The following is a 12413-nucleotide window of genomic DNA, read 5'->3' as shown; positions in this document are numbered from 1 at the left end:
AAAATTGAGGATTCAAAAATAAATACATGCATCTATGGTCAACTCATTTTCAAAAAGAGTGCAAAGACTTATTCAATGGGGAAATAATAGTCTCTTCAACAAATGGTGCTGAGATAACTGGATATCCACATGCAAATGAATCAAGTTGGACTTTTATGTCACATCATATATAAAGATTAAGTTTAAATGTACCAAATATCTAAGTAAAATAAGAGCTAATATCATGACACTGTTAGAAGGTATTTATCTTTCTCTGTCTGACTTATTTCACTTAGCATAATACCCCCTAGATCCATTAATGTTGTCACAAATGGAAAGATTTCATTTTTTTATGGCCAAGTAATAGTCTGTTGTATATATGTATCACATCTTCTTTATCCATTTATATTTTGATTGAAGCATTTAATCCATTTACACTTAAAGTAATTATTAATAGGTATGTAGTTATTGCCATTTTATTAATTGTTTTCTGATTGCTTTTGTAGTTCTTTGTTCCTTTCTTATTCTCTTGCTCTCTTCTCTTGTACGTTAATGGCTTTCTGTAGTGTTGTGCTTGGATTCCTTTCTCATTATTTCTTGTAACTCTTACAGATTTTTGGTTTGTATATATCAAGCTATGATTATAGCAGTCTATTTTAAGTTGATGGTCGTTTAAGTTTGAACACATTCTAAAATCACTACCATTTTTACACACACCCTCCACATTTATGTTTTTGTCATTTTTTACTTCTTTTATGTGTGTGTATGTTAGTGTATCCCTTAATTTACTGTTGCAATTACACATTATCTTCCTACTTTTGCCTTTTAATCTTCATACTAGCTTTAGTGTTGGTTGATCCACTGTTTTTATTATGTGTTTGCTTTTGTCAGTGAGCATTTTTTTGCAATATTTTCTTATTAATATTTTAATTTTTTATTCTTCTTCTTAAAGAAGTCCCTTTAAAATTTCTTACAATATTGGTTTGGTGGTGATAAACTCCGTTAGCTTTTTCTTATCTAGGAAGCTCATTATCTCTCCTTCCATTCTAAATGATAGCTTTGCTGGGTAGAGTAATCTTGGTTGTAGATCCTTGCTTTTCATCACTTTGATTATTTCAGGCCAATCCCTTCTGGTCTGCAAAGTTTCTGTTGAGAAATAAACTAACAGTTTTGTGGGAGCTCCCTTGTAGGTAACTGACTTCTTTTTTCTTGCTCCCTTTGAGATTCTCTCTTTGTCTTTAACCTTTGGTATTTTAATTATGATGGGTCTTGGTGTGGATCTTTTGGACTCATCTTGTTTGGGACTCTTTGCGCTTCCTAGACTTGTATGTCTATTTCCTTCATCAGTTAGGGCAGTTTTCTGTCATTATTTCTTCAAATAGGTTTTCAACTCCTTACTCTCTGTCTTCTCCATCTGGTGTCCCTATGATGCAAATGTCGTTACACTTGATGTTGTCCCAGAGGCCTCTTAAACTATCCTTTTTAAATTTTTTCTTTTTGATGTTCCGATTAGGTGTTTTCTGCTACCCTGCCTTCCAAATCACTGATTCAATTGTTTGCTTCATCTAATGTGTTGTTGATTCCATCTGATGTATTCTTCTATTTAGTTTTTGAAGGAAAAAAGTAGTAATACATGCAAAAACCTGGGTAAATCTACAGAGAATTATTGTGAGTGGGGGAAAAAAGCCAATCTCAAAAGATTACATACTATATGATTCTATATGTAATATTCTTGAAATGCAAAATAATAGAATGGAGAACATATTAGTGCTTGCCAGGAGTTAAGGAGAGAGTGAAAAGAAGTGGGCATGGCTGTTAAAGGGCAACAGGAAAGATCCTCTTATGATAGAAATGGTCTTGAGTGTATCAATGTCAATCTCTTGGTTTTGATCATGTACTCTAATTTGGCATGATGTTGCCGTTTGGGGAAACTGAGAAAATGGTACACAGGGGCATTCTATATTATTTCTCACAATGCATTTCTTACAATTGAATCCACAATTACTTAAAAATTAAAAGTGCAATTAAAAACAAAACAGGTCTCCCCAACATGAGCCATTCATTGGATTCTGACCACTCCAGCTATTTCCCAGCTTTCTCACACCCAAGCCCCACTGTACCACTTCTCAGCTCCCCGTAGAAACAACAGGATCATTAAAAATCATCTCATCCAAAAGTTTTTCAAACTCTGCTTCACTGAGTCTTAAGAATATTTGAAGCTGAGGGAGGTTCAGTCCACTTGGTGGTCCAGGGAAGGAGGTGTACAGATACATCTCCACTCTAATACAGAGCAAGTCCACTCTTGTCTGTGATAGATACTAAGATTCCACTCATTTTAAATAGGCTTCTACTGCATTGTCATATTTGAAAGTTGCTTACCTAGTAAAATGTCACGCTTGCTTTGAATTTAGAACAATTTTGAGATGTGGCTGTCCCTGATTTTCATGGTCTCAACCACCTAGTAGTTAAAGCTGAGCTCAGGTCCCATTAGCTTGGATACATTGTTTAACCTCATTCATTTGAGGCTCATTTCCTCATCTCCGAAAGAAAGATAATAATAATATCCTCACAACAGGATATTACACGATAAATGCGATAAAGCATTTAAAGCCTTTTGTACAGTGCCTTCCACAAAGTAGGTTTCATTGCATAATACCTAATTTTAGAACTACAACCTCTTGGCAACATTTCATTCCACACAACTTTAATAGAAATTTCCTTCTTTATTTAGAGCACAAAATCTATCATCTGACAACACAGAATGGGTCCAGCTTACCTCATTTTCACTGATACTTTTTGTGTATCCTACTTTTAAGTGCTGCTCACACATCACTAGGTGCTTGCTGCTTTTCCATTATTTTTTACAAATTGCAATGCCCAAGCCTGAGCACAATGCTCTAAATAATACCACGCCTGGGGCCCAGTGGCTGACTATCTTACCATCCTCATCATCTATGCTCTACTGCACTAATGTATCTCAGACAGCATGATGCTTGAGAGCCACATGGTCCATGGGTTCATAGTGGGAATGTTCTTTGTGAAAGTCTTTAAGCATGTTTCACACATCTTATTGTCAATACATATGTGCCCAGTTATTTAAGCCATTGGAATTTCCAAATTTTTCTGGCACTTCTAGCTCCTTTGCATTTCCATGTAAAATTTAAAATCAGCTTGTCATTTTTTATAAAAATCTGATGATATTTCTCTTGGAATTGTATTGAATCTATGGATCAACTGCAGAGGAATGACATCTTAACTATACTGCATCTCCCAATCCATATTTGTAATATATCTCTAATTCGTCTCAACAATGTTTCATGATTTTCAGTGTATAGGTCTTGCACATATTTTGTTGAATTTTTAAAGTATTTCTATGCTATCTTAAATTTCAATTTCCAATTGTTGTTTGATAGTATAGAGAAATACATTTTTATATATTGACCTTGCACCCTGTGATCTTACTATTCTCATTGATTAGTTCTAGGGGTTTTTATACACTACTTCAGCTTTTCTACAAAGTGAATAGTTCATCTGTGAATAAATAAAGTTTTACATTTTGGTTTCCAACCTACATGATTTCTTTTTTCTTGCCATATTGCATATGCTGGAACTTCTCTTACAATGTTGAATAAAACAGACATCATTGCCAACTTCCTAATTTTAGGGGAAAAGAATTCAGTTCGGCATCATTTCATATAATATTAAGTGTAGGTTTTTGCGGTTTTTTTTAAAGATCTTTTTGGGGAATTGGGGGAGTGGAACAGCACTGGAGAATTCACTTTAAGTAGAAGTTATTCTGGTAACTCGTTCCTTACACTGGCAATTGTGTAAATTAAAATTCCAGGCCTATAAGCAGAACCTTGGCAAGGACCCTGACTTCCTTCCCATCCTCCAAGGCTCTGTGTGGATTACTCTATCTGACGTCCTATATGCAGGAGTCCTTCTGCTGTGCACATAGGTGCCAGCCCAGTCCTCATCCATTTCCTCACTTCTCCTTTGCCAGAGGAAGCTTCATTTTGTTCAGGGCAAGATGGTGGTTATAAAGCAAGCAAGGTCATCCCACTTAACCCCGCTGCCCACTGTTGGCAGTATACTGCTTTTGGTCATGAGAAGTGAGAGGATGTCTGCTAGAAAAAGAAATACTTTGCAGGCCAAAGTTGTTCAAACAAGCCAAAAGTTCCGATTCTATTCACTATGACCTTTCAGTTAATGAGCTGTATGATATGGAGGTATCAACTGCAGAACTGAGGTTCTAATTGGAATTTTGGGTTCCTTCATTCCATTTGCAGTTTCCATACCTGGTCATGGCCCGATCAACACTTTCATCAACCACTTGAATAAGGACATAAAATTATAGTTATTAAATTGCAGGTGGTCAAAGCTAAGAAGAATTGCTAATAAACTAAATAACAGATGAAAGATTTGAAAATATGAATGGAATTTACTTGTACATTAAAAGAATAAGTTGCCATGACCAAAAGGGATTTATTTATTTGAGAACTACAGCGATATCTTAACATTAGGAAATCCATAGATTAATTTGAGGGTGACCTTAAGAGAGCACATTAACAAGTCAAATACGAACTTCCATGAATATAGATAGAACTTCCAATAGATGCCACAAGGGCACTGACAGAGCTCAACAAGCATCACTGATTGGGGGAAAAGGAGCAGGCCAGGGACAGATGCATTTCTCCTCAACATGGTAATTGTCTCAAATCAACAACTGAATCTTGCATAGATGAACACACTTAAAAATTAAGACCTACAAAATATAACCTATTAAGTAGCACTGTTCTGTGAGTTCAGACCAATACAATAACCAGAAAGGAGCATGTTAAATGCTTATTACACACAGGCTCAAACATCCTCTCCTTTAACCCTGACAATTCCATGAAGTAGGTAGCATGATTCTTCTCTTTTACAGATAACAAAGCTGAAGCCTAAAGAAATTTGATAATGTCTAATTGATAGCATGAGGCAGAGCTTATATTCAACCTAGATCTTTCCATTACTGATATGGAACAGAAAGGACCTGCCCAGCTATTGGAAAGAAGGAAATAAAATTGTCATTACTTGTAGGATATGTGATTATATACCCCAAAATACACAGGACTATAAGATTATTAAAGTTAATAACTATATGGTAAAGTGATTAGGCACAGAATAATTATATATATATATATATATATATATATATATATATATATATATATATATATAAATACTGTTTCTACATACTAGTAATCGTTGTTAGAAAATATAAGAGAAAACCCTTTTCAGAACAACAAAAGTGAAAGAACTGGTAAAAATAGCTTTAACAAAATTTGTGGGATCTATATGTTGAGGCTACAATAACTTTAGACACATTGACTAAATGGAGAGAGATTCTATTTTTTGAATGGGAAAGAGTACTATAAGAGCCTTCCCAAATTAATGTATAGATTAAAATAAACTACATTAAAACCTCAATGGAATTTTTTGAAGCTTGAAGAAATAATTCGAACCTCATCTAGAAAAATTAACTGGCCAAAAAAAAGCAAAATCAAACAAAAACTAAAAAGTATTTGGGAAAAACAAAAAACAAACATTGGACACTCACTTCTTGGTACCAGATATTACAGTGGATTTTAAAGCATCCATAATCAAGTCAGCATGAATGTAAGTAGAGACATAAGGGAGCTCTTTGCACTATTGTTACTTTTCTGTATGTGTGAAATTGCATCAAAGTAAAAAATAATATTGTATCAAAATAAATCAGCACCTGAGTCTATTGTACTGCAGAGACTAACTGATGTGTCTCAATGAATCCTCACTCCAAGGTCACTGGGAGTAGTTACCATAGGAGCCTGTCATCTCTGGGCAGTGTGACAAGAATGTGAAGTACCCACTTAGAAGCCAGGGTTCCTTGTTGGCTGGGGGTGGGGGTGAGCTCTGGGAGCGAGGAAGCTGGAAGTCATTGCCATGGTGTATCTGATGAGGCAAGTAGACTGAACAGCCACTGGGATAAAGCTCTGTATTTAGAACTTGTCAGAAATTCCACCTTCTCATAAACCTGATGAGAACGGAGGTCACCAAGTCCTCCTCACAATCACTGCAGTCTCAAAGGACTTAGGTCTCAGTAGCAATAAAATGCACTGTGATGTGATGATTCAGATGCAGGATGGGGGAATGGATAGATGGGCGGACACATAGAAAGAAAGATGGAATGACAAGAAAATAAGCCTCCCTTGATGGCAAAGAAGGGTTTTGAACTCTTTCTACTGTAACCCTGCAAAGTTCACTCTCAAACAAAACCATCCTGACTCTTGCATTTGCAAGTGACAAGAATCTGGTTTCCCCTGAACAAGCTTATCTCATTTGTCATTATACAAACCTGACTGCAGCATCTTCTCATCAATCTAATGTGGATTAAGTCCACACAAAATACACTGTGCGCATCTTCCAGTGTGTCAGGCTCCTTATGAAGGAGTGCTCAGGTTGACCAGGTCAGTGGGAACAGGTAAGTGTACCTGGGAAGCAAGCAAGCAGGAGACAGCCTCTGCAGGAGCCAGGCCGCACTCAGGATGGGCCTCTCCAGAGCCGCTCCAGAGGTCCTCAGGCAGCACGCTTCCCAAGGACAGGGGTTTCTGCCAGACTGAGGACTCCGCACCTCTCTACCTCCCTGCTGTTCCCACCCAGCCGCCACCCAACTGGCCTCTTCACTCCTTCTCTCTGCTTCATGGGTCTACTGCGGGTTTTTGGGGGGGTTTTTAAAGATTTGGGGAATTGGTGAAGGTGATATGGGCCAAGTGAGTAGTCCCCGCGCTCCCGCCCCCACCCCCCACTGGACAACTTTTGTTTTCTTCCTTATAAAAATTTTAAGTCTCCTCTTCACCAGTTTCTTAGCCCCTGGCTTTGATTACTCTTCTAATCAGTTTCTGAGTCCTAGACTAAATGTTGCTCCTAGACTGAATCACAGAATATCTCTCACCCTTCCTTGCTTTAGATAACTACTTAAAAGCCTGTGAGTTCTCAACATTCCCAAAACCTAATTCTTACATAATCCCATCCCAGAGACTAAATAGGTTTTAACATTTCCCCAGACCAGCATACAAGTTGATTGTAAACATTAAAGCTTAATGTTCTTTCCAAACCTGTAGCCACCATAGATCAATGGCTTTGCGCTCTGCTCTTTAAAAAATTTATTAATAAAAATCTATTTTTCCTAATTTAGGAGCCTTGGGGATACAGAGGGTACCCCAGCAAGATTGCCACTCGCAACCAAAGAAGCCAACATGGTCTTCCAGGCAGATCTCAAGACCCCTTCCTCTCATCTGAGATCAGATAGGGTGAGAGTTCCATGAATCCCCCAAATAGGCAGAGACAGCTCTAGGCCCTGCCCAGTAGAAATTAGATATAGAAAAAAAGCCTCCTGTCCCTCAACTTCCCATAGGGATTTTACGGGGATCATGTCTCTCAAGGGGAAAACAAGGCAAGCAGTTAGAAGCAGGCATTGAGTCTCTGCATTCCTGCACATCCCACAGAATACACCGCCTAAAAGACCTCCCTTCTCCATCCAAAACTTCCCCTTTTCATTGTAATTATCTACCCCTATGGGGAAAAAAATAGGTACAAAATACCTGACTGGATTAGACCAGTCACTCACACCTGCGCAGTAAAGGCCATAACGACCTTCATTTCACCTGGGCCTCATTATACCATCATAATATCATACATATGCCTGGAAATTCATTAGTATCACATAACAGCCTGAATTCTGGGAAGAAATATGTGCAGTCTAAAGAGATGAGGTAATAGGCTGTTGTCAATCACAGGTGTCAATTAAGTGGTCCCATACCTGGAAAAGAATAGCCCATTCTAGAAAAAAAGGGACAAAAACTCCAAGTCCTGGCCAGTCAGGGCCTTTTGAGCTTCTTTTGCTCTGCCCACTCCATACTATTTGGAGTGTACTTTCTCTTCCAATAATAGCCCTTGAGCCATTCTCTACTATTTGGGCCCACTTCTGCTTCTTTGAAATGTATTTTTTCTTCTAATAAACTGTCCTTTTATGCAACTTTACCTTTCTGGTCCATGTGTCCGTTCTTTGGTTCCACGAGACCACGATCCCAGTACAAACACACACACATCAAAAATCCTGCATCAAAGGGGAACAATGTTGGGGAATTGGGGAAGGGGAACAGCAAAGTTGTTGTCCTTCAGTCTTAGTTGTGGAGGGCGCAGCTAGCTCAGCTCCAAGTCCAGTCGCCATCCGGCCAACCATCGCCGCCGGCCCCTTAGCTCAAGGTGCCATGTTCAATCTTAGTTGTGGGTGGGCGTAGTCCATTATGCCATGCAGGAGTCAAACCGGCAACCTTGTTAGGAGCATGTGCTCTCACCAGCTGAGCCAGTCTGCCACCTGTTGGCAGCTCAGCGGCAGCTCAGCTCAGGTGCAGCTCACTGGCCCATGTGGGAATCAACCAGCGACCCTGTTGCTCAGAGCTCGCGCTCTTAACCAACTGAGTCACTCGCCCGGACCTTTGCTGAGGGTTTTTATGCTGCCTCTTTCTCTCTCTAGGTATCTCTTCTGTTTAACATCATCTCACTGCCTGTCACTTGACTAAGTCTTATATGCCAGCAACTCAAAAGAGAGGTGTAGGTTACTGTGATTGATCTCCTGAGCCCACACCTGGACTGGGCCACCCGAGATGGTGGTGCCACATCTCCTGATTTGCTGCCTGTGGGTGAGGCTCCGACCCCAGTCAGGTCCCATCAGCTGTGCTGTGTAGAGGTCCAGAGCGCCACCAAGACAACAACTGTGCACAGAGCCTGTCAAGACCACTCCTTTCATGGCGATTAAGGGCACAGCTGCTGTCTTCAGAGAGCAGGCCCTCAGAGGGCCATGTGGAACACACACAAATGCCTTATTTTAAAGTGGTTTTGTTACCAGTGACCAACTCAAAACCTCACTTTTGCAATCATTTCTCCAAATGGTTCCTCCTAAGGTCTAAGCCATTTGGGGAGGAGGGTCACAGCCACACTGGCTGATTAACATGTCACATGACACACGTTTGTGTCACCTTTCTGCCAAAATGTGATCTATAATAAAAATTTAGCATTCAAATAGGAGCATTTTAAATGACAAAAAATAAGGAATTATTTTAGAATAAATGTTTTAAAAGAAAGTAGAATCTTACGAATAAGACTTGTTGCACATTATTCCAAATGCATTATTCCTTGGCCTAAATTTTGAAAATTACTAGAAACTGATACTGGCTCAAAGAGAGAAAACATTCTAACTAGAGCTGTTTATAACAGGTTGCCTGTCAGTGCTATAAATTAAGAAGAGACAGGATACCCATCAGTCTATCAAGCTACATAATCACATGTAATAATTATGATACATTTCAATCCTTGTCACAAACTAATTTTAATTCTCACAACTCCAGATGTTAAGTATTGTTAGAATAGACAGCCTCTAAAATTCTTGCAACTCTGAGTCCACACACTCTGGCACATCTGCTCCCTTACTCCCCCAAATTTAATCTAGGCTTATTCTAATATGGACTTTCACATCAACTTTGATTAAAAGTACCACCTTTGGGACTTCAGGTTAAACATGGTGAAATAAACACATACATTTATCTCTGCTTCTTCCCCAACTCCACTTAAAAGTCTACAAAGGAATAAACAACAACAAAGGGAACAAACAAAAATAAACAAAGAACAAATAGAAAGCAATAAACCCACAAAGACAGTGAAAAAAAGAGATGATAGCAAATGCTATCCAGCTATTTTGGAAGCTGGAGAGTGGATGGACAAATTGTAACTGACTTAGGTTTCTGCTTTTTACACTTTATATAAACTGCCTCCAAAGGGGTAAATAGGAAAGGGGATAGAAATAATCCACTTAACACTCTAGAACACTCCCTCTCCCCAAATCTTGGGAACTGGAAGCAATGGGTTTCCTGGAGGTGGCAGTGCTAAACAGTTCAAATTCTGCATATGTAATAGTGAGAATCCCAGACTCCCCCCATGAGTGTAGTTATTATTGTTGGGTTAAGTCTATTTTCTTGCTATTTATTTTCTGTGTCCCCTTTCTTCTTCTTTCTTCCTCTCTTGTCCTCTTTTGGGTTAATCAAACTATTTTCAGTATTCCATTTTATCTTCACTAATGGCTCTTTAGCTACACTTAGTTTATTGTTTTAGTGGGTGCTCTAAGGAATTAAATATGCATCCTTAATTCATCACAATCTATTGGGTCTTTGGAAAAGTCATGACACATGTTTGCAACAAATGGCACTAGTTCATTTTTCATTTTTGGAAGTACTAGAGTCATTTGCATCTATGTTATTGCTATGTCATTTGACAGCTGACAGTGCTAGCTCCATTCTAAAAAAAATTGAGCGATTTGGTTACATTTTAGAGACTTTACAACAAATTGAAGATGGAACACCGAACTGTGCATTTTTGCCGTATTTTACTGTTTTACTTCCATAAAGGGAAGAACGTGCATCAAGCTTATAAAAGTTGCATAAAGTTTACAGTGACAATGCTCTATAAGAACGTCAGTGCCAACGATGGTTCACGAAATTTCGTGCTGGTGATTTTGATCTCAATGACGCTCCTCGGTCAGGGAGGCCCACCGAGGTTGATGACAAAATAAAGGCATTGATCGAGTGAAACCCATGTTACACGACACGACAGATTGCAGAAACACTGAACATCCATCATTCAAGCGTTCACGACCACCTGAAGAAGCTGGGACACGTAAGCAAGCTCGATATTTGGGTTCCACATGAACTCAAAGAAGTTCATTTGACGGCACACATAAACACCTGCAATATGCTCATTAAACGTGAGGAAAACGATCTTTTTTTGAAGCAACTGCTAACTGGTGATGAGAAGTGGATTGTTTACAACAATGTGGTATGCAAACAGTCTTGGTCCCAACATGATTATTTGCCTCAACCGACATCAAAAGTAGACATTCATCAGAGGAAGGTTATGTTCTCAGTATGGCGGGATTTTAAAGGTGTCATGTTTTTCAAGCTCCTAACAAGGAACCAAACAATCAATTCGAATGTGTACTGTCAGCAATTGGACAGTTTGAAGGAATCCATCATCCAGGAAAGTCTAGAGCTTAATTGTAAAGGAGTTGTGTTCCATCACGACAATGCGAGACCACACACAAGTTTGATCACCTGTCAAAAATTTTTGGAGCTTGGATGGGATGTGTTGCCACATCCACCATACTCGCCTAACTTTGCGCCGTCAGACTTCCACTTGTTTCGCTATCTTCAAAACTCCTTGAGTGATAAAACGTTCAATTCAGATGAAGCTGTAAGTCAGCACCTTGTTCAGTTTTTTGCAAATAAAGACAGGTCCTTCTATGAATGAGGAATTATAAAACTTACTGAAAGATGGCAAACGTTATCAAACAAAATGGGCAATATATCATTGATTGATCTTTGTTCTTTATATAACTAGCCTTTAAAAAACTTAGACAAAATGCGTCATGACTTTCCCAGACCCAATACTTTATAGTCACCCCATTTCATGTATAATGTAAGAAACTTACAAGAGTATAATTCCTTTTCCTCCTCCCTGCAACATTTGTGCTATTGTTGCAAATATATTTTATTTCTACCTATTAATATAGGTATATTGTGATTCAATAATTTTTGTACATTGGTTGTTTCAACCTGGTATTGCCTTTCTTCTTTTGAGAGGGGGGAAAAGACAAAGGATAGTTAATGGAAGGTAAAGCACCTACAACCAGTATTCCTTCAATCATAGAAGTCTTTCTTCCACTTTTATTTTATTTTTGGAAGAGTACTCAACACTTTCTAAGAACTGAAAGAGAATGAGAATGCAGTGTCAGATTTGCATAAATGCTGAAGTAACATTATTCGCAGATCATTCTTCTTGCCAACTGACTTTTCCATTGGAAACTTGTTGAGAAAGTTAAAGAAGCCACATCTCTTAAGCAGAACAGAACATTCTGTACAGCAAAACAAGAGAGAGATTGCAAACTTAAAAGTGATTTCATCACAAGGTTCAGATTTGACACCTACCAACTGAGTGGTTCCAAAATTTGGTCTCAAATATTCTTTATTTTCAAAGGCAAAGAATGAGAACAGAGAAACTTTCAAGCAATTATAAAATGAACCAAAGGCATCAAAATTTGGTTCTGTGCTTCCAAGATGTGACATCTAGAGGTTATAAAAGTATTTAAATTTTAATTATATGAAAATTAACCTCAATTACTCTACTGTGATTAAATAGAAAGGAAAGGTGAAGTTTTTTTCATTGGATACATTCTATAAATCTGATATTTGTGACTGAGCAGGTGCAACGTGTGGGAACAAGCTTCACTGGCAAATGGGAAGGCTCTTTTCACACATCTTTTAAAATATAAGGGTCAGCAAGACTCCAAAAAGGAGCTTTCTAAA

This window comes from Hipposideros armiger, unplaced genomic scaffold (genome assembly GCF_001890085.2).
Source record: "Hipposideros armiger isolate ML-2016 unplaced genomic scaffold, ASM189008v1 scaffold_822, whole genome shotgun sequence".
NCBI lineage: Eukaryota > Metazoa > Chordata > Mammalia > Chiroptera > Hipposideridae > Hipposideros > Hipposideros armiger.
The sequence above is the reverse complement of the archived record's forward strand: the minus strand, read 5'-3'. Positions refer to the sequence as shown.